The sequence below is a fragment of the Pinus tabuliformis genome, chromosome J (assembly GCF_031772625.1).
Source record: "Pinus tabuliformis cultivar Carrire ecotype Pingquan chromosome J, CPIR1, whole genome shotgun sequence".
Lineage (NCBI taxonomy): Eukaryota > Viridiplantae > Streptophyta > Pinopsida > Pinales > Pinaceae > Pinus > Pinus tabuliformis.
This window is the reverse complement of record NC_142295.1, coordinates 1,411,815,464-1,411,838,157: the sequence shown is the minus strand read 5'-3', so window position 1 is coordinate 1,411,838,157 and position 22,694 is coordinate 1,411,815,464.

Genomic DNA, 22,694 nt, shown 5'->3' with positions numbered 1-22,694 from the left:
GGTACACTTGACCACATGCAAACATGAAAATGCATAAGCATTACATAACCATACATACCATGACCTTATGCATGACAACATAAACTGTACCATTGTATGTGGACCATGCACAACCATAATGTAGACAATACACCCACCTACATGCATATAGCACTCAAGCACAAGTATGGGTCACACCCACACATAACGCATATACTCAACCATAAATGAACAACACTCGTAACAACATGTAGCATCATGTAACCCAACACACAAGAATGATACATGCGGCCAAATCATACAAGAATGTAACCGATCATACAATATGTAACCAAACAAACCAAATGATACATGTAAGCGATGTATAACAACATATAGCTAGTCATATACTCACAACGATGCATCCCACAAAAGCACAGTAAGTTCCCCATGATGACATCATCACATCAATGATCAACATGATGCAATTGCAACAACATATGGAATGCAAGCGTGAGAGAGACATGCAAATGACATGCATGCATGACTAACACATAGCCCATCTAGTCTGAGGGGTGAACCATGCTCTGATACCACTCTGATACCACTCTGTAACACACTTCTCCCACATCTACCTAAGCAACCAACCAACTGGGGTAAATATGCAATGAGAGGCCACTATGATATGATTCGACCTCCTAAGTCACATTAAGGAAGTGGAACCAATGGAAACACACCATACAGACATCCAACATCATAAAAAAAATCGTTAGAAGACAAGTCAGCCACTCAAACAACCTATCCTTGGGTCCTAATGTTGTTTTACGTCTCTTAGGCCATAGTATCTCTCATGCTAGGGGCAAGGGAGCGACTAGAAACCTAAAGTCACTCTCACAAGCCTGCTTGCCAATGACTGTGGACCAAAATTTCCAGTGTTGTGCCAGTGACCCAAAGATTTAAGCTACTTTTCAGGATCAAAGCTCAGGTAACTACCCATAATCGACCCATATCTTCAAATCAGTAAAGTAACATGGAAATGATAGTAATAAAGCAAATACTTGTTCAAGACCTTAACTGGACCCCTACTAGCCATGACAGGCATTTTGTCAAACATATTGCAAACATGTAATCTACAGGTGTAATTCATAGTTCTAAGCATAAGGGTCTCATACTTAGCTGAGAATCACTAATAACCATTGATGCCTCAATGCATCAACTGCCATTCCATCCATTAGGTCATAGATACATTGATCATTCAATTATAAGTAAACACATTATGAGAGCCACACATGGATGTTGTCATAAAACACATACATAACCAGCATAATAGAAATAGAAAAGACTCATGAAAATACTTTCATATAGAACACATATAATCCATTAAATGCTCTTAGAAATACAATGAGAAATAACCTTTCATTAATGATGCAAAATCCAAACCAAGGATGGGACTTCCATGTTCCACCCGACTGTAGAATGGCTGAGCCAAATCTCTCTCCAGCCATTTACCCTCGTGCCATATTCCAAGCATGAATGTGGGATATCATACAACACATCAATCAAAACTCATCCAGGCTTCTAGGAGCCATCCTCCTCAACCAATCAAACAATGATTCCACCTCATGGTCAGACATTACCAAAACCATCACCAGATTGGTCTCCATCCTAGCCATCCAAGGCTGTAGAGTGTTTGTTCCAACCAAGGCTCTAGGACTAGTAACTCAACCCACAACTGCTATCGGGCTCTATAGCATTTATCCAACCAAGGCTCGAGGACTAGTAACTCAACCCACCAAGGGTTCCAGATTGTTTGTCCAACCAAGGCTACGAGACTAGTAACTCAACCCAAGCTGTTACAGGGCTCGAGAGTGTTTGTCCAACCAAGGCTATGGGAACTAGTAACTCAACCTAGGCTAAGGAAACATGAGAACGAACCAAAAAAGAAGAAGGAAATAAACCCACAAACTCCATGGCTATCCAGGAAATGGAAAGGCTAGGCAATCCATTGTAAATCTAGGAAATCCTCCATGCCAATGAAAAATCATGACCAAAAATCCACATGCATATGCCATGCATGCCAAAATTAATGAAGAAATCATACATGAAACTTGGTACCTGCAAGAAAATATGATGTAGCTATTGAATGTGATTCCTCCTTGCACTTTCCTACTTTTCCTTTGCTTTATTTCTCCAAGAATGCAAGTATGCCACACCCTCTAAGAGTGTTCCAAGAAAAATCTAAGTGTCCAAGAGTATGAGAGAGAGAATAATGAGATAGAGATCCAACACTGAATTGACAAAAGGTTACCAACTGATCGTTAGAATCTTTTTGGTGAATGAGGCCTCTATTTTCTTCATTTTCCATTATTTTCCTTCATTTTCCTCCTCACATGTAACCTATGACCTTTCACCTCCATTTTCTCCTAATTTCCATTTTTTTCATAAATAAATGTGCTAAAAATGTCATTTTTCCTTTCTAAAGCCTTAGCCATTTCCTTTGCCAAGTTCCTTAGACATAACCAATCACAAGTGATCCCAATCACTAGGATTCTACCCAACATTTAGCTTGTAATAAGTGTCCCATAATTTGTGGTTATCATTTTTCCTTTATTAACTTTTATTACATGGAATTTTTACTAAGGCTATTATAAAAAGCATGGAAGAGATCAACATGTTAAAGGCTCAACTCTCTAGGACGTTTGATATGAAGGATCTTGGAGCAGAAAAACATATCTTGGGCATGGAGATACATAGAGACAGGAAAAATGGAAAGCTCTAGTTATCACAAAAGAAGTATGTGGAGAGAATACTTGAAAAGTTAGGTATGGATAATGTGAAACCTGTTAATGTTCCATTAGCTTCCCATTTTAAGCTTTCTTTGGTTTTGAGTCCTAGAAATAATGAAGAAAATAAGTATATGTCTTGTGTACCATATGCAAATGCGGTAGACAACTTAATATATGTGATGGTGTATACAAGACCTGAGATTTCACAGGCAGTTGGAGTTTTTAGAAAATTCATGGAAAATCTAGGAAAAGAACATTGGTGAGTTGTGAAATGGGTGCTTCGATATTTGAGAGACACAAGTGACCATTGCATCATCTTTAATGGTATTGAAGATTCAATATGCAGATATGTAGACGCTGATTATGTAGGTGATTTGGAGAAAAGGAGATCTACTATAGGATATGTCTTTACTCTTGTAGGTGGAGCAATTAGCTGAATGTCAAAGATCCAAGAAACTATTGCTTTGTCCACTACCGAAGTAGAGTATATAACTACTTCAGATGCCACTAAGGAAGCAATATGGTTGAAAGGTCTACTTTATGAACTTGGAACGATGCAGGAGAAAGTAAATGTGTTCTGTGATAGAAAAAGTGCTATTCATTTGCCTAAAAATCCAAGTTATCACAACAAGACCAACCACATTGATCTAAGGTACCATTTTGTGAAACATGTGATTGATGGCGGCAAAGTAGCTCTCAAGAAGGTCCATACACAGGAGAATCATGCAAACATATTCACGAAGCTAGTTTCAATAGAGAAGCTACGATGGTGTTTGGATTCTGTTGGCTTGTAGAAGAGATGATGAATGGGCATGGGCAAGGGATTAGGAAAATTTCTTTCAAGGTGGATATTGTAAAAAAATGACAACAATGATGTAAATAATGTAATTGTGGGTAAATCTAGATTTTACCATTCAGTCAATTTTATAACAAATAGAAGTAATGTAACGAAGTAGACCATATTAATTGGGGATTTCCCGAGAGGCTGGTAACTTGGAGAATCATTTCTTGAGCAATAAGATTTCCAATCCCTTGCCCCTTGGAGGTTTCCTTGACACACTGTCAGGGTTTTACCACGTAATTCTTTGTGTGTTCTTGTTGTGTCATTTAGTTTCCTCCTTATATATTTCTTCCTCAATTAAAATTGTTTATAGGTTCAAGTACAAGATACCTATAATTCTATCCTAGATAACCGATGACGACTATAGAGGGCCATGGATTCAACAAATGGTGGAAATTCTATAGGATGGTTCAATACTGAAATTGATTCGTTGTGCTTCGGAAGGTTGATAAGCATCAATTCTACAAAGTACGTCAACGATGGTCAGAAGCGGTTATGTCTTAAATGGATCAAGTGGGAAGCTTAAATTGTGGTGAAGAAACGAGAGAAAACCATGAGATTTCATAGTGGATGCGAGTGCTAATGATGACCATATTAGACAAATATGACAAAGATTATTATTGTTGTTGTAATGCGGGTTTTTCAATATTTATCACATGTAAGAATTAAGGGAGGGTATTGGAAGTAATGATTCCATGTGTGTCATGTGATTTACAAGTTTTCATTGTGAGTATTGAGGTGTTAATCTAGAAGTTATTGTTTCCTATGTGTATGGGTTCTAGTTGTGTCATGTCTGAGTCATAGATCCACTTTCTTAGGATCTAGATTCATCAAAGTTTCTGATCTATATCCTATATACGTAATTAATTTGATCAATAAAGTAATGAGGTGTGATTTATGTGTGACATTTCTCTCTATCTCAATTTCTATCAAAATCTCCACACTTAAGAATATTGTTACATGTTTTGAAAAATGTATTTATATGTTTTAGGCATATAATTAAAAAAATTAGTATATAGTATATATAATTTAATATCAACTTGATATTTTTACTATGGAGTTGACATATAACATTTAAAAATATTAATAACAAAAAAAACTAAATAGATCTATAAATCAAATATTTCAATATGCATGTTGAGTAAAAGATTTTAACATCACATATATATAAAGAGAGAAAGAGTTCAACGAGTTTTTATTTCATTAATAAATTCTTTCTAATCCAAGGTATGATGGGGATTTGTAATTCCTTCAATATTTAATATAGAACATTTTTAAAGATATTAATAATAAAAACAATGTGAGAGAGAGGGTGTTATCTATATATATATATATATATATATATATATATATATATTCCGGTTGAATTTGTCTTTGTTGAAATCACAAGTTTGAGTTGTGAACATTCCATAATTCTAGTGTCTCAGTGTTTTTCAAGGTGTTGAATCAATATAGGGAATCAAAAATACATTTTAAACAAGAAAATGTCACGATTTTCCCAAACAATTTTTGGTCGAATAGTGATTCTTTGCATATATATATATATATATATATATATATATATTTCGGTTGAATTTGTCTTTGTTGAAATCACAAGTAATATATATATATATATATATATATATATATATATATATATATATATATATATATATATATATATATATTTCGGTTGAATTTGTCTTTGTTGAAATCAAAAGTTTGAGTTGTGAACATTCCATAATTCTAGTGCCTCAGTGTTTTTCAAGGTGTTGAATCAATATATGGAATCAAAAATACATTTTAAACAAGAAAATGTCACGATTTCCCAAAACAATTTTTGGTCGAATAGTGATTCTTTGCATATATATATATATTTCGGTTGAATTTGTCTTTGTTGAAATCACAAGTTTGAGTTGTGAACATTCTATAATTCTAGTGCCTTAGTGTTTTTTAGGGTGTTGAATCAATATATGGAATCAAAAATACATTTTAAACAAGAAAACGTCACGATTTTCCCAAAAAAAATTTGGTCGAATAATGATTCTTTGTTGTCTAAAATACATTCTTGATTGCATATATGGATTCAACACCCTGAAAAACCCATGAGGCAATCAAATTATGCAAGGTTCACAGCTCAAACTTGTGATTCTAACAAATCTTCAATAGATTATGGACAAAAATTCAATTGGACAATATGTCCAAAAAAGACTCCAAAACATATAACAAATAAATTACGACTATAGATAAACAAAGAGAGATGATATCCTATAGATATATATTTTCTATTTTTGAATATGAGGAAGCATGTATTAACATTTTTAAATGATGAATGTGAATCATAAATAAAATATTTCAATATCAACTACATATATATTATATAAAACAAGTGAATAAAAAAAAGGTATAGTTAAAACATTTTATTAGTAGCCCACGAGGCCTAGAATAAAAGGTGAAAGGGTGTTATGTTAACACACTCTGTGGTGAAAAGGTCATCAGTTCCATGGGAAAAAATCCAATCATGCTAAGGACTAGTGTGGTCTAGGATGGGTGTGAGCCTTAGATGATATAACAAATAAACTATGGCTATAAATATACATAGATAGATTATATCATATGGATATATCTTTTCTATTTCGAATATGAGGAAACATGTATTAAGATTTTAATGTGATGAATGTGAATCATAAATAAAATATTTCAATGTCAACTACATATCTATTTGTTGATGCCCCGAAAATCATTGTATCAACATTGGGGGATAACCACCCGGTCCGGACCTTAATACAACTCCTTTTCCGTTTGGAATGGTGGCTCCGACTGGGGATAATGGGACCAGTTTCCCAGCAATGAATAAACGGAATGAATGAATGATTGATTGACTAATCTAATGATAGGTGAATAACTTAATTTATTAGCGAAATAAAAAGAATTACTACTAATCCCGGGAACTATTGTACTTTGAGGTGTAGCGCTTGATGATCTATGTTTATTAACAGGCATATAGATGACTCCATCTAATAAACATGGACATTTACTCATTCAAGGATTACTTTGCTTAAATAGTTAAACAAGGTGATTAATGCAATATTGCTACACTCATTATTTATATCATCAATAGATATATGATCAAAAGAAAAGCATTACCATAAACATCCAATAGTGGAGGGAATAAAGAAATGTTGTTAAAACACATATATATATATTCAATAATAGCAAAGGCGATCAAATAAAAATTCATATAAAAAGAATGGATTCAGATATAGATAATAGTACCATATGAGCTGCGAGTCACTCTCCAATATCAATCGCTATTTGAAATTCTTCCTCTAACGCAGAAATACTTTCACACAAAGACAATAGTGCACATTTGCATAAAAGCTTCTTTGCCAAAATCAGAATGATTGGTCCAGTTTTATAAAAGAATATGCTTGAAACACAGTAGTGCAACTTCAGGTTTTAAGTCAGGTACAAAACTTTTCGACCCTTTCTAAAAACATGAAAGAGTCTATAAATACTGAATTAAACTAACTATCTATGAAACTGAAATCCTACTTAATTGGTATCAAATGATTTTGAATATCTCCTTCTCAGCAACCTGGAAGTCGGCGGCATGAATCATCAAGTAGGCTGTTTGCCTCTAAACTTGAGCTGACTTATCGAAAGCATTGGCTCCACTTCGGGCGGTCTGTTGAGGCGAGAGTTAAGCTGGGCGGCATAGGTGGCATCCTGAATATCGGGGATAATATACCCGATTGCATCTGTAAGGCATTTGAGGGCGGCTCTTTGACTGTGTGGTTTTACCAAGAAGAACCAATAGGTGTACCATGTTGAACTGTTAATTCCAACAATTAATCTCCCCTTTTCCTCTAGATCTGGATAACATGACTGCTCCAATGTTTTCACTGCTGTCAATTTACCTGGAGTGCATTGGGAAATCATGTTTGACAAGTAGAGAGTATTATTAACCAATTCAACCAAATTACTTGTGGTTGATTTGCACCTTGAAATTGCCCTCTCTGCTTTCATTAACTGGGACTGCCATTCTGTAAACAATATTTCTTTATGTGACTCTAAAATTCTTGGTAAATTTGCCGCTTGTCCCTGATCGGTATCTTGCCAGTCAAGAAATTCAGTTAATGTTTCTTCAGCTTGATCTAATTCTGTTCTAGCCTTTTCTGTTCGTTTACTTATTGATGCCGTCAATTCGCATAGTGGTTCCGCCTGGGCGATTTGTTGACATAGAAGCTTGATTTGTGCTATTAATGCCTTATTTATCTGTAACGCTTCTAATTTGAATTCGGTTATTTGTGGAACGCCCTTTGTCTTCTCAAGCTGTGCTGATAGTTGAGCAATCTGCTCATCTTTTGACTTCAACATTTGTTCATTTGCTGCCCTCAGTTGTGCCAAGGCTTCAGACAACTCTTTCTGCTTCTGGATTGCGCTGTGATCAATCCTCTATTTCTCTTCCTGCAATTGTTGAGTTAATTGATTATTTATTTGCTGTTGTGTTAACAATTGCTGTTCTGCCTGCTCCACTTTCTGTTGTGCTTCTGTTAGCTGTGTTTGCAATAAAAAGATTTCCTGGTCTTTTGTTTTTAATAAAAGACTCACCTCTGATGCCTTGTCTATTGTTGCTGCCGAATAGGCTCCAGCATACTGTGATAGTTTTGTTAGGTCATCAGAGGGGTCAAATTCCTCCTTCCAAACCACATTGCCCGTGACCGTCTATTCTGGGAAAAGGGAAGGTTGATCAGTCCTTCTTCTCTTCCTCTGTCGTTTTACCACAGCTTTGTGCCTTGGGCTATAGAAGACATCCAAGGGAGGAATTTCTTCTATCTGCAAAATGATTTGATCGGAGGGGTCCTTTGGGATTATTTCTACTTCTTTTGAACTGGGTAGACCGCTGGTTCCACTTGGAACCTGTTGTGAAGTGGTTTCCTGTGTATTTGCTGTTTTCGAAGTTTCGGTGTCCTTTGAACATTCAAGACTACTGATAATTGAATCAAATTGCTGCCATTCCTGGAGCAATTTGGGATCAATTTGAGTATCCACATTCACCTCTATGTTGCTCTGTCCTGTTCTTTGTTCTGGGTTTCCTCCTGCACTTTCTCCTGTTTTCTTTTTGTAACCGGAGGCTCCTTTGAATGTTGCTGTTTAGGCTCGCTTGGTCTTGTTGCTGGGGTTGTTGCTAACAGATCTAGAGGCAGAGTTTGCAACCTCTGTTCTCTAAGTCTGTTGAATTCAGCTAACCCTTCATCTTTGTATTGCATTATGGCCAGCGATCTAACCTGATACATTGATTCAGCTGAAGAGAACAGGTCGTCAAACTTATCTTCTACATGATCAAACTTTGTTAATTTGGCCTGTTCAAGTGCATTATAGGCGACTTTGTTGGGATCAAATCGCCTATTTGGGAGAGTCGCTAGAGTTAATGATTTCATTTTTGTAGCTTCTTTTTCTGCATGTTTGAAATCATGCAAAGTGTAGACACCACATCTCAGAGGAAAGGAGGGCCAGACCTGCTTCTTATTTTTCTTGAGAGTTTGTGTAACTCCTTCGGCAATAATCTGATAGGCTATCTCCCTTGCCAGCAGTTTATCAGGTATGTACAAAGGAAGAACATGAGGTTTGACTTGGCTGCCGAAAATTCTTACATAAGTAAATTTCTCCTCTCCGAACCATCTTCCTATTGATGTTAAATCAATCCCTGCTTGGTAAGAAATTTTGGGAGCAGGTTTATTAAAAATAGAATAATGAATGGGTAACATGAAGCCGTTGCAGACTTGGTACAAATGGTGCTTATAGGAAGTCTTCCAAAATTTCTGATGGTATATGTGAATAGGCGTGGGGTCTTGTCGAGTCCACCTCCAGCCGAGTACAGGAAACTCAGAATTAAAACACAGGGTATCTAGTATATAAGCACTGTAGTAGAATGGGGGAATAATCCTTTTTGAGACGGAAGTTTTAGTTCTAAAACTAAGAACTGTGGTCGCTAGCTTATCTGACAGTATGGTTGCCCAATCCATTATCTCACTATTACATGCCGCTTCCATCAAAGGAACCATTTCTATAGTGAAATTAGCGGAATCGTGCAACCCCCACAATCTACACATCATTATCCCAGCATAACAGTACAGAGAACATAGAGAATCAACAGAGTACTTACCGGAAGTTTCATGCTTGTGTTTCGCCGGATTTTGCCTCCATTCCCGAATGGGTTCGGATTCAGTTTCATTCTCATTTCGGAATTTCTCCAGAAATGCCTTGTTGTATTTCTTCTCTGGCTCAGGCAAATGATACATTTGCCTCAAATCATCAGCCTTGAATGAACCGAAGATTCTCCCATCTCCGGTGCAGAAAGTTCTATCTGTGATTGGGATTTCCTCAATTGCCCACTTTACTATATCCGTATATGGGAGAATTTGTTCCCAAGTCGCTATCCGATGAAGGAAAGAGTCGGCCAAGTCTTTCAAAGTACCATTAGATTTTCTACTGGAACCCGCTGTAGCTTGTACTGCCGTCACCTTTGGTTCTTTGGCTTCAATCAAATTATAGGTACTTTTCCAAGTGGTCTTGGCAAGTCCTGAACATGTAGTATTAGATATTAATCCTTTCTTTTTATTTGCTGGATCAGCGACGGCTTGTCCTGTGGCTGATGCAGTGAAAGCGACTGTGGTTTTCTTAGACTTCTTCCCCATTCTGCTTGAATCTATTAGTTCGGAAGAATTCTGCACAGTAGTGGAAATAAGCGTAACACAGAGAATTGGTAGCAAAAACCAAATATGAGTGAGATATATTGATCAATGCATGATGAGGGATTAACTTAAAAGTGGCCGCGGATACAATCTATGAGAAGATTTTTTAAGCTTACTATTTCACTAAATGGCCATTAAAACCTGCCAATCCTTTAAATGCTCATCATATCTCTTATCGGCCGCATGATTTGTTTAAGCGTGCCTTGGATGTTTTGGCGGTTGAGCGCAGGTGAATCATTGTTTGAAAGATAAGGCCTTAAATACGAATTAATCGTAATACCTCTGCTTTAACGGCTTTTTGAAGTTTGCGCTTTTGGCTTTATCGCAATCGGGTGTTGGGGAAAACTTAAATCTTCATATTGACACCTTTTGAAATCCCCGATCACCGATAGCGATATCGCATCGCATCGCATTGGGAGTATGGGCACTTTAAAAAGCATGCATGGTATATCGCCGATTGCCGATAGCGATATCGCATCGCATTGGGAGTATGGGCACTTTAAAAAGCATGCATGGTATATCGCCGATTGCCGATAGCGATATCGCATCGCATTGGGGCGAACGGGAGTTTATCGCATCGCATCGGATCAAAAGGCACTTTAATTATGGGAACTTATGATTGCCGATGTCCAATATACTATTGCATGTTATCGCGTCGAAGCAAACCAATGGGTTTTTAAGTTATGCCTCCTTTGTCATTGCGATATGCGATCGCTTTATCGCAATGATAAAAGATTGATTATTTATATTATAAGACCAAAATTGGTTTGTCAAAAAGGTTTTTTGTAATGTTTTCATTTTTTTTTTGAATCTTTTTGAATAATGCAAAGTTGATACCAATCAAAACTAAAAGGGACCCATTTCATATGATAGTTTTGTGAATAAAAATGATATGAAATGGGGGGTTGTTGTAGAGCACAACACTATTATATAAAATAAGCGAAGAAAAAAAACTATAGTTAAAATATTTTATCAGTAGCCCACGAGGCCTAGAATAAATAGTGAAAGGGTGTTATGTTAAGACACTTTGTGGTGAATGGTCACCTGTTTCGTGGGAAAAATTGAGTCATTCTAAGGGATAGTGTGGTCTAGGATGGGTCTAATCCTTGGGTGATTTTGATGGCATAGCAGCAAGTGGGTCACACCTACTCAAACCACATGTTAGGTGTGCTAGTCATCTTAGGACTTACATTACTTAATAAAAGAAAAAAAATTTATTAGTGAGTTGCTCAAAACCAACATAACTCCATGGGATCCACCAAGAGCCCAAAGAAATAAAATCTCTCAAGGTGCAAACCTTTACTCAAGATTTGCTGTCAAAAATGAGTTTTCATCTTAAGAGATTCAATCCCTCTAGGTGCTTCATTCAAAATTAAGATGGATATATGATAACAATTATGTAATATGATCATTAGTTTTTCCAAATCTGAGCGTGAACTAGCTCTACAACAACGCGAGCACTCCTGTGAGGAGTTTGGGATGCATTAAAGGTTGTGGCTGCCTGCCGCAGATCGGCTTGGCTGGGTCTTACTCGAGGTCACCTGCCTCCATGGAGGTGTTGGGATCTCCTCAGGGGTCTCCCATCTCTCCTCCTCTGCCTTCTACCTCTGAAGCTTTCAACTCTTTGCTCGCATCCTTGCCAAAGAAGAATAAAGGTGAAGCTGCAAAGTTTGTGAAGAAACTGGAGGACATCCCCAAGATTTCTCTCCCACCAGATGGGCCAATCCAAGTCACTCTGTCTCTAGCAGATCGTGCCCTCGTTGGCTAGTTCAGAGGGCTTTGGCCATCCCCTAAATCCACAGAGATCTGGGTCATCAAGAATTGGGCACCCTTGATAAAAAAACAAAGTAACCTCATACTTTCTCGGGAGAGGCTACTTTCTGTTCGAGTTCACTGCAAAAGAGGAAAAGGACCTGATTTTCCAAAATGGACCTTACTTCATGGGCCCTTAGGGATTGTATCTGAATAAATGGATGCCAGACTTTGATCCGGCAGTGGATGTCCCCATAGCAGTCCCGGCGTGGGTGAGACTCCCTAATCTCCCAGTATGATTGCACCTGAATCTGCGTGGAGGTAGATCTAGAGGTGGGGCTTCGGAAAGCCATCAAAATCATCGTAGGTCCTTGGACTCATGTGCAAAAACTCGACTACGAGCAGCTGCCCTTCAAATGCCGGAAATACCAAATCTACGGTCATTTTGCTAGAGGCTATCCGTCCAATGGGGCGAAAGAGAAAGGGAAAGAAGAAGGCTAGAACCAGGTCAAGTGCACCAAGACCTCTCACAAGAAGACTGTAACTGCAAATGATAAAGGCCCTTAGACAACCCCTGTTCAGCAATCAACCATGGAAGGCCAAGAGAACAAATTCAAGCTCCTAAGATCTGAAACCAAGGCCTCCCAAGAGGTTGAGATCCCAAAGGAAATTTCTCCCGCCAAAGCTTCCCCCTCCATCTCGACCAAAGGTGGAAGTGCCGCAGAGAGATCCAAAGGAAAGCTCTTAGAAGAGGAGGAGGAAGTCCAAGAATCTGAGGAGTCAGAAGAAGAAGGAGAAATAGGAGACTCTCAATCCTCTCCCAGAAGATCCACAAGAGGACGCAAGTCTGCCAGGGAAAAAAGAGAGCAGGAAACCTACAAAGACAAGCTTCAGGGCAGCTAGCCAACCTTTCAGAAGCTATTGGCAAAAACTCCGAAGACAACGAGGAATCAAACTCATGGTTCCAAGGGAGCCCACCATAATAAAAGTAAATGATGAAGATCGTCTCCTAGAACTGTAGGGGTATGGGCATTAGAGCCAAGGAAGAAGCAATGAAAATCTTAACAAGATTGGAAGCCCCTGATATCCTCCTCATCCAGGAGACCAAAATGGAGGATACAACTTTCCTCCAAGCAAGTAAAAAATTCTAGAATAAAAGCGAAGCGCAATCTATCTCTGCTCGTGGATCCTCGGGAGGGCTTGGCTCCCTCTGGAATGCCAACAAGTTCTCAATAATCTTTGAGACTTTGAACACCCACTAGATCTTCTTAAAGATGCAGCATCTTGATACCAAAGAGATCATATGTCTCTTCAATGTGTATGTCCCTAACAATGCCGGGGAGAAGAAGATTTGTTGGGACTCCATAAAAAATCTAGCAGATCTAGAGAACCTGAAAAACATCATCATCATTGGAGATCTCAATCTCACCCTTCTTTCATCAGAAAAAAGAGGAGGCTGCATAGTAAGGGATCCAACAAGGGAATGGGTGAAGGATCTCATGCAGGACTGGGACCTGCTAGACATCAAGCCTTCTTTTGGTAAGTACACTTGGTCAAATAAAAGAGTCAGTCCTGGTCATATAGCTGCAAGACTAGATATATTTATTGTTCAAAGTTCCTTTCTTCTTCTCGGTTTAGAGGCTGGAATGCACATCCTCCACAACAGTGTTTTGGATCACAAGCCCATTAGACTTGAGCTGCTGGCTCTCAAGGATCTGGGCCCTATTCCTGTTAGATTTAGTCCTCTATGGATCAAAGAGGCAGATTTCACGCAAAAGGTTAGGGATTGTTGGAAGGAGCTAGTCAAGGGTTCCCCCTTTTTTGTTTGGAAAGAAAAAATCAGAAGAGTAAAAGTGATGCTGAAAAGTTGGGCCAAGACTTTTCCCAACCCTACAACTGAAAGAAAAAAAATTAAAAGTTCCTTAGAACTGCATCATCTTCAACTAGAAGAAACTGAAATCACAAAAGAAGACCTGGACAAGGAGATGCAGCTTTAGCAGAAATTTCACAAGGCTTGCTTGGCTAAGGAAGAATACTAGAGGCTTAAATCCAGGAGCCTTTGGCTCAAAGCAGGGGATAGAAACTCCTCCTTCTTTCATAAGCAAGCTCAAGCCAGGAAATGCTCTAACTCCATCTCTGAAATTAAAGAAGAGAACTACATCCTAAAGAATATAGGCAGCATAAAAAAGGTAGCTTCTGACCATTTTAAGAATCTGTACAGTGAGGGAATGGAGGTTCGACATAGTTCTAAACTCCTAGATGTAGTTCCTCACCTGATCACTGCTAGGATGAACCATATGTTAGAAGCTAAAGTCAACAGAAATAAAGTAAAGGATGCCCTCTTTGATATGGGCCTCGACAAAGCCCTGGGATTGGACAAATTCACAGCCAGATTCCTTCAATCCTGTTGGTAGATTGTGGAGAAGGAATTCCTCAAAATGATCCCAAGATTGCTAGAAAATTGGAGGTTGCACAAATTAAACATTCCTCACCCTTATCCCGAAGGAAAAAGGAGCAAAGTCCTTCAACAGATTCTGCTCGATCTCCTTATGCAATATTGGATACAAAGTGATAACCAAAGTAATAGCGAACAGATTAGGGAACATCCTCCCCAAAATCATCCCAGAGAACCAAGGAGGATTTATTCATGGTAGATAGATCGTGGATAATTTCATTTTGGTTTAAGAGGCGATCCACTCTAGCATGCATCGAAAAGAAAAAGGTATGGTGGTCAAGCTCGACCTAGCAAATGCTTCTGATCGAGTTAGACAGGTTTTTTTTGGATGTTCTGCACAAGATGGGATTTGGATTAAGCTTTATAAACTGCATTCAGTCTTGTATATCGAAGCCCTGGATTGCTGCCCTGGTAAATGGTAGGGCTGCAGATTTCTTCAAAGCCTCTAGAGGGCTGAGGCAGGGGTTCCCCCTCTCACCCCTCCTCTTTGTGCTGCGGGATTTTGTCCTCAGCTTTTATCTAGACAAGAAGCAACAAGACCAAGATATAGTTGGGCTAAGCATAGCAAGAGGGGTAAAAAACATCAATCATGCCCTCTTTGCCGATGACACCTTGTTGCTGGGGGTTGCAACTGCGCTCTCAGCTGCCAGATTTAAAGAAGTGTTGGATGAATTTTGTGAAGTCTCGTGCAACAAATTAAACAATGGGAAATGTCATATTTATTGCTGGAATATTTCTCCATCTTCCCTAAATTCCATTGCTATATGCCTAGGCTTTGCAGCCTCTTAAAATTGGACCTCTTTCAAATATCTTGGCCTTCCTATCTTCCTCAAGAGGGCCTTGAGCAAATATTGGAACCCTCAGCTAGAGAAATTCAAAACTAAAATGTAGGCCTGGGGCTCCTCTTGGCTCAACATTGCAGGCAAAGAAGTTCTCATCAAATCAGTTCTCAACAGTCTTCCATTATTCCAATTTTCTATTCTCTTAGCACCTATGGGTATTCTCAAGAAGATGGAGGAACTTATTAGGAAGTTTTCTGGAAGGGAGGCAAGCAAAATGAAAATAAAATCCCACTTGTCAACTGGGAAATTGTTTCCAAGCCTCTACAGGAGGGAGGACTGAATTTTAAAAACCTCTGCGCTCAAGATTTAGCCATGGGAGTGAAATTGATTTGGAGAATTATAGCTCCCAATCCAGGCTAGGCACATTTAACATTATGGACAAAATACTTCAGAGGAAGGTGTCTTCGCTGCTTGGATAAGCCCAAATCCTAATTCAGATCTCCCTTCAGCATTCTAAGTATCAAAGCAGCTCCTTTGGTGAATGCGCAGGCTTATTGGATCCCTGGGAATGGTCAATCCATTAATCTATGGGGAGATAGAATTATGAGCAGGCCCCCATTGGCTGAAACTCGCTCCTTGCATTCGCTACGGACGTGGATGATGGACACACAAATTAAATCGCTGTGGGATATGTCATGTTGGATCAGACACTGCTGGGCAGGCTGGAAGCAGTTCCCAGTCCCTCCTGCTCTCCAAAGCGACTGCATAGATCTCTACAATCTTCTGCATGGGTTGGCTCCCATTCACATTCGGAGAAAAGATGCCTGTAGATGGGGTCTACAGCGCGAAGGCTACTCGGTGGCACAGGGGTATGTTAAATGCTTGGAAAGGCCATACGTACAGCTAGATCCCGCTCCCTGGAATGGGATATGGAAGTTCCCCTCCATCCCGAAAATTGATCATTTTTGTTGGTTGCTCCGCCATAAATTTTTTTTAATGGATGATAGGTTGCAGAAGAGGGGATTTTTTTTCCCTTCTAGATGCATGCTATGTAAATATAATGCAGAATCTGCCCTTCACCTCATGCTGGAGTGTAGATATGCCATCCAAATCTGGCAAGAGCTCTTAGGAGCATGGAAATCTAGCTTCACTCTCCCCTGCATTATTCGGATCTGTTTGCTGGTTGGCTATCCAGATACCCAAGTCCAACCCCAAAAAACAAATTAATCATAGCAGCTTGGACTGCTCTTCCCAAAATTATCAGTTGGTAGAATTGGTTAGAGAGGAATAGAAGGATATTCAGAAATAAAGAGCAGGATTTCAGTCTTGTTGCAATCACAGCCAAATGTCAACTAAATGAATGCCTAAGAGATAGAATGGATGACTCAAGCCTATGCCAACAAGACATCGAGTTAGGTGCTGCACTCAGTCTCCAAATCCAAAAATCGATTATCATCTCCATTCCTCCCAAAGAATGGCAAATCAGAAAAAATGAAGAAGACTTTCAGTCCTGGATTTCCAAGCAAACAATCCCCTCTCTCTTCTTTGACGGAGCGGCCAAGGGAAATCCAGGAATCACTGGTGCGGGAAGGCTCATAATAAATATAGAAGGAACTCCTATCCATAGATTTTCTTGGGGATTGGGTCATTCCTCTAGCATGCAAGCTGAAGCGTTGGCTCTTTTCCAAGGGATCAAGCTTCTCAAAGAATTGGGATTCAGGGAGGTTAATGTCTTTGGTGATTCACAGGTCATCATCAAAATAATGGTGAAAAACTCTATTCCAACATATTTTCGTCTTGCAAGGATGATCACAAGAGTCAAAGAAATGGCAAAGTCCTTGAAATTGTAATTTTTCCATTTGCTGAGAATAAACAACAAAGAGGCGGATATTGAAGCAAACGAGGCAGCCCAGTTACCTGCTGGGGCTATTCTTAGAGACAAAGAAACATCGTGGGATCCAATTCCTTAATCCCCTATCTTCCATATTTTACTGCATTTTATTAAAGCAATTTGTATGCATTCGCAAGCTCGGACAAATAACAGAAATAGAGTTCATTGTAAAATGTAAGAAGAGACGAATCATAAGCGTATGCGCCTTGATCCTCTTGTTGGAGAGGTGCTCAGAAATCACCTTCAATATCTGTAATCTGGTTGTGGCTTTATGCCAAGTATCTAATGCAATCCTATAACTGTTCCTGTAAAAAAAAAACAATTATGTAATATGATATCTAATATATGAGATATGTTTTGATATAGATGTATTTTGTTATTATATTGTTGATATCTAATTATATTATTTATATGATCTTGTTGCACGGAGAGACACTTTACAACTCAATATCAGGAAGATGTTGTCACATAATGTTATAATAATAATAGTAACAACAAAAAAATAATAGTGATGAAAAAAATTAATCATTTTACTTAATATAGAGTTGGTAGATTGCATTCAAAAATAATATTTTTGATATTATATGGTGTGTAATTCCTTTATGTTTAGTTGCAATGTAATATTTAAAGAAAAAATATATCAATAACAAAAATATTAGTGTTATCCATAAATAAAATATTTCAATGTCCATATTAAATATCATAATTTTATATTAACTTTATATTGAGTAAAATAAAGTAATTTAAATTAATTTTTTTAATATATTTTCATTTTCGATTGTAAGAAGTATGTGATTTATTCCATTTTTAATATAGAGTTGATATATAATATTTAAAAAATATTAATAACCAAAAACAAATATGGATCATAAATAAAATATTTTAGTGTGTATGCTTGCTAAAAGATTTTAGTATCAAATATATAGAGAGTTAAAAAGTTTGGGATAGTTCCTTTACTATTGATAAGTTATTTCTAATTGAAAATAAAGGAGAAATTTGTAATTATTTCAACATTTACAATGAAGACACACACACACATAGAGATTATATCATATGGATATGAGGAGGGATGTATTCACATTTAAGGTACATAATTTGAATTACAAATAAAATATTTCAATGTCAATGACAAACAAAAACAGATATATTAAACATTTTATTAGTGTTTAGGTCAAAATCAATATAGGTCCATCTTAATTCTAGATGTACTAAGAGTCCAAAGGAATCAAATCTCTCAAGTTTTGCATTCAAAAAAATGTTTTCATCCTGAAATATTTAATTCTCTTGACATTTGGTAGATCCAAAGTTAAATACATATTTATTTAGAATATTTAAATCTTATTTTATTTTTAGAATAAATTAGTATAGATCCATCTTAACCATGGATCTAGCCAGTGCCGAGTGTGATCAAATCTCTCAAGATGACAACTTCTTTTAGAGTGCAAAATTTGAATAAAATGTTTGCACCTTGAAAGATTTAATCATATATATATATATAAGAGACCACTTGTAATTTTTCAATTTTTATGTTGCATTTTTGAATGTGTGAAATTGATCAAAATTTACTTGGACATAAATTAGTGAGACTGCTTAAAATTCTTTAACTATATATTTTTTTTCAATTGATTTATATAATGTATATATAGGGTTTTTTTAACTTGCAACTACTTTATTTCTCTATAAAGTTCACACACACACACACAAATATATATCTATATCTATATCTATATCTATATCTATATCTATATCTATATATATATATATATATATATATATATATTCTCGGGTTCATGGGCATTAGGTGATTGCTACATCCAGATCTACCCGCCGGCCAAACTAGCAGGGCCTAACCCCAAAGGCATCGAGGAGATTTGACCCCGTGACCTCCCGATCGGCAAGGTATTCAGCAACATGAACTCGACCTATTGAGCTATCCCTTGAGGCTTTGATATAAGATTATGTTGTTTCATATGGACATTAAAATATTTTATTCAACAATTGAGAATGAGAGTGAAATATTTTTACCACTTCTTCTTAGTATGGACAATGAATGAAATTATTAATGCTTTATTATACTTTTAATTAAACAAACCAAACATGTATATTCATTTTTTTTATTATTATATATTTTATTTATGGTTGAGAGTGAGTGAAATATTTTTACCACTTCTCCTTAGTATGGCCATTGAGAGTGAGATTATTGATGTTTTATAATATATATATATATATATTTTGAAGACTCAATTGAAAATATTATAAACAATATTTTCCTTGTACCCGACCAATAACACCAATTCAATAATTCAATATATTGAAATTACAAAGTTTCACTCTAATGATAATACGACCAAACAAAAAAGAGATTTAGTCTATACATCAAAACAACAACAGTGATGCCACATCTTTGTGACTGAGATAAGGATTAAGCTATAATCTTTTTCCAAAATTGGAGAGATGAGGCTTCGTTGACCGAGATCGAGCCTTTGCCATCAGGGAGTGTTGTACCTGCAGCCCCTGTTAAATCCAACAATACACGACTACAATGTTGCATTTTTCGTTGTCTGTTTGCATGGAGGTGTTAACTCGACCACCTCCTTGTGATATGACCTCGAGACTGAAATAATCACTCCACCACATCTGCTGCTGTCGAGATGGAGCCATGTCTCTGTTCGTGCATTCCTCCTATCACTCTCTGCCTGCATCCCCTGCCATTATCAAGAACCTACTCGTTTTCTCACAGCCACCTTTCGTTGCCTTCTTTGAGTCGTGACTTCTGCCACCCTAAGTCATTGAATATTGCTTCTTTTGGCTTAGCTAATTTGACCATCTCTAGTTCCTTTGAGACTACATGCTGGCCTACTAGTGACTTTGTCAAGCGATTTCAAGCCAAGCCAAAGCTGAATTTTCCAATCCGTCTCTAAAGGCATGACAACGACCCCAATTTGATCTATTTCTAAGAGAGTCCTCTTCACTAGCAGAGAGAATTGTAATTGACAAATGAGGTGTTGGTGTGGCTGCAAAATGGAGCCTTACCGAATAGATGGTACCTCCAAAAAAATCACGAGCGGTAATCAATTCGAGAGGGTGAACTGAGAGGTTGAGAACTGCCCCTAATCTCCATGAATGAGATAACCAGAGAATTTTGAAAGACAGTCCCACTTGCAAAGGTAACACTCAGCTGATAATGATTGGCATGGCGAATCACTTCCTACATTTCCAAATTCCTTGAGAGGATGACCGATTGAGCTCCAGGGTAAGGCATTTCCAAATTAAGAGATTGCTAACGTGTGATGATGAAATCCTGCATGCGCAATAGGACCTGCTCTGACAATGATGCATGTTCATCAATGGCAGGTGTCGTCAGGCATACGCCAAAGTGAAGAGATTGGTACTCTCCCACATTGGAGCTATAATGGCAATGCCCTTTGAATTATGCGATTTGATCTGATGGCTAGATGGCAGACTTGACTGAATAATTTTATAATGAGCCTGAGGTCATTTTTGTTTTTTATCTAGCCAGACTTGACTGAATGATTTTATAATGAGCCTGAGGTCATTTTTTGATCTGATGGCTAGATGGCAGACTTGACTGAATAATTTTATAATGAGCCTGAGGTCATTTTTGTTTTTTATCTAGCCAGACTTGACTGAATGATTTTATAATGAGCCTGACATTTTTGTTTTTTATCTAGCCAGACTTGACTGAATGATTTTATAATGAGCCTGAGGTCATTTTTGTTTTTTATTATATTTGAAATAATTTTATTTAAATATATATATTTTTTAGTTTTAAAGGGGACATCTGTCAACTCCCATTTGAACACAGACATACTTCCACATCTGAGAGGATCAATGATCCAATTTTATTTGATAGATTTTATGAATATAAAATAGTTTTTTTTTTTAATTATATTTTAATAAATGACACTATGGTATTAGGCATTCAATTTTTCCTTTGAATGCGTATTAATTTGTCTTTGACCAAAAATTTATGTCACTTATCTATGGTATAACAATGGGAATTCAATTTTTCTTACATTTTATTTATTTAAATTTATTTATTTGTAAAATGATTAGTTGAGGTATTATTATGGGTGTTGTTTAGTAACTTCCATTTTTCTATTGATTACTATTTTTTTGTTTTTAGTTTTATTTCCTTTTAATTTAACTTTTTGATTTTGGTTTTTCTTCTTTTTTCTATTTTTTCTATCTTTATGAATTATAGGCGTGGTGATGTTTTTGTAGCAATGGTGTACCAAAAGACACCTCCTTAGCGGTTGGTTGTTCCTTGCAAAGGAATACAAACAAAGTTGGTGTTGCTAGTGAAGAAACTTAGATTAATAAGGAATTGCAAATAGTGGAAACAATGCATATACAAACATGAACTAAAACGAAGAGATAAATACACAAATAATGCTCAATGGAGCAAACAAGTCAACAAACTAATGGAAAAAACTCCTTTTATTGACTGTTGGTGGTAGAATATGAATACAATAGATGAATACTAAACACTTGAAGATAATTCTTTGAGCTATGGTGCTAAAAAGTCCTCAGCAAGCAGGTTTCTTTCCTCAATCTCTTTGCAAGCTTCTCCTCTCTCTCAAAAAAGTATGACAACTCTCTCAATGGTGGTGGAATCTTCTCCTCTCACCAAGATGATGGATTGCTTAGAAGCAATATGTCCAACACGCTAGTGCTCTTAATTTATTTCCTTCAACAATGAAGTGTTGGGTTGTTTTGATAGCAATTTGGACAACATAACATTGTCTCATGTTTTGGTTCTCCCATGGCCTGTTTATATATAGTTTTTTGAGTCTATCTTCCCTCTCTTGGTTCATGGATGATAATGACTTATGAGTAGGACAAGATGATTCCATTGAGGGCTGCATATCTTAAAGGTGACTCGAATTCAATTTTCCTTGTCTGAGATCATGTCGGGGAGTCATCTCCAAGTGTGGGAAGTGGTCCCAAATTTGTTGAGTCGACCATTTTCTTGACCGCGTGACTTTCGATGGAAATACTGTGCAGTGCGTGGCTATCGAAGAAAAAGAGTTGCACAAACTTCAATTTTTTAACTCCATATACTTTGGACCTTAGGAGAAATTAATTTTTTTGAACTTCATAATGTCTTTAGCTAGAAAATATTCACTTGTGCATTCTACTAGATGACTTTAAGCATCTTCTGGATTGTACAAACATGTGTATGATTTTCTGGTGTTAATAGTTGCCCCTTGATGTATGAGGTTAGGAGAAAAAGTATAGTCGAAATACATCACGTTTTTTAGTTTTTACGGAGAATCTAATCAACTTCTTGAGAGAGAGGATAACTTGTTACAAAGATGAGTAGGGAAATCCCTTGACTAAGCATAAAGGATAACCATGCTCTGAAGAAAACCTAAAAAGAAAAAGGTGTTTATACGAGGTGGGCATGTCCCATACTTGTTATGATGACTAGTGACGAATTATTACAATCGTACAAGAAATGGTTATGT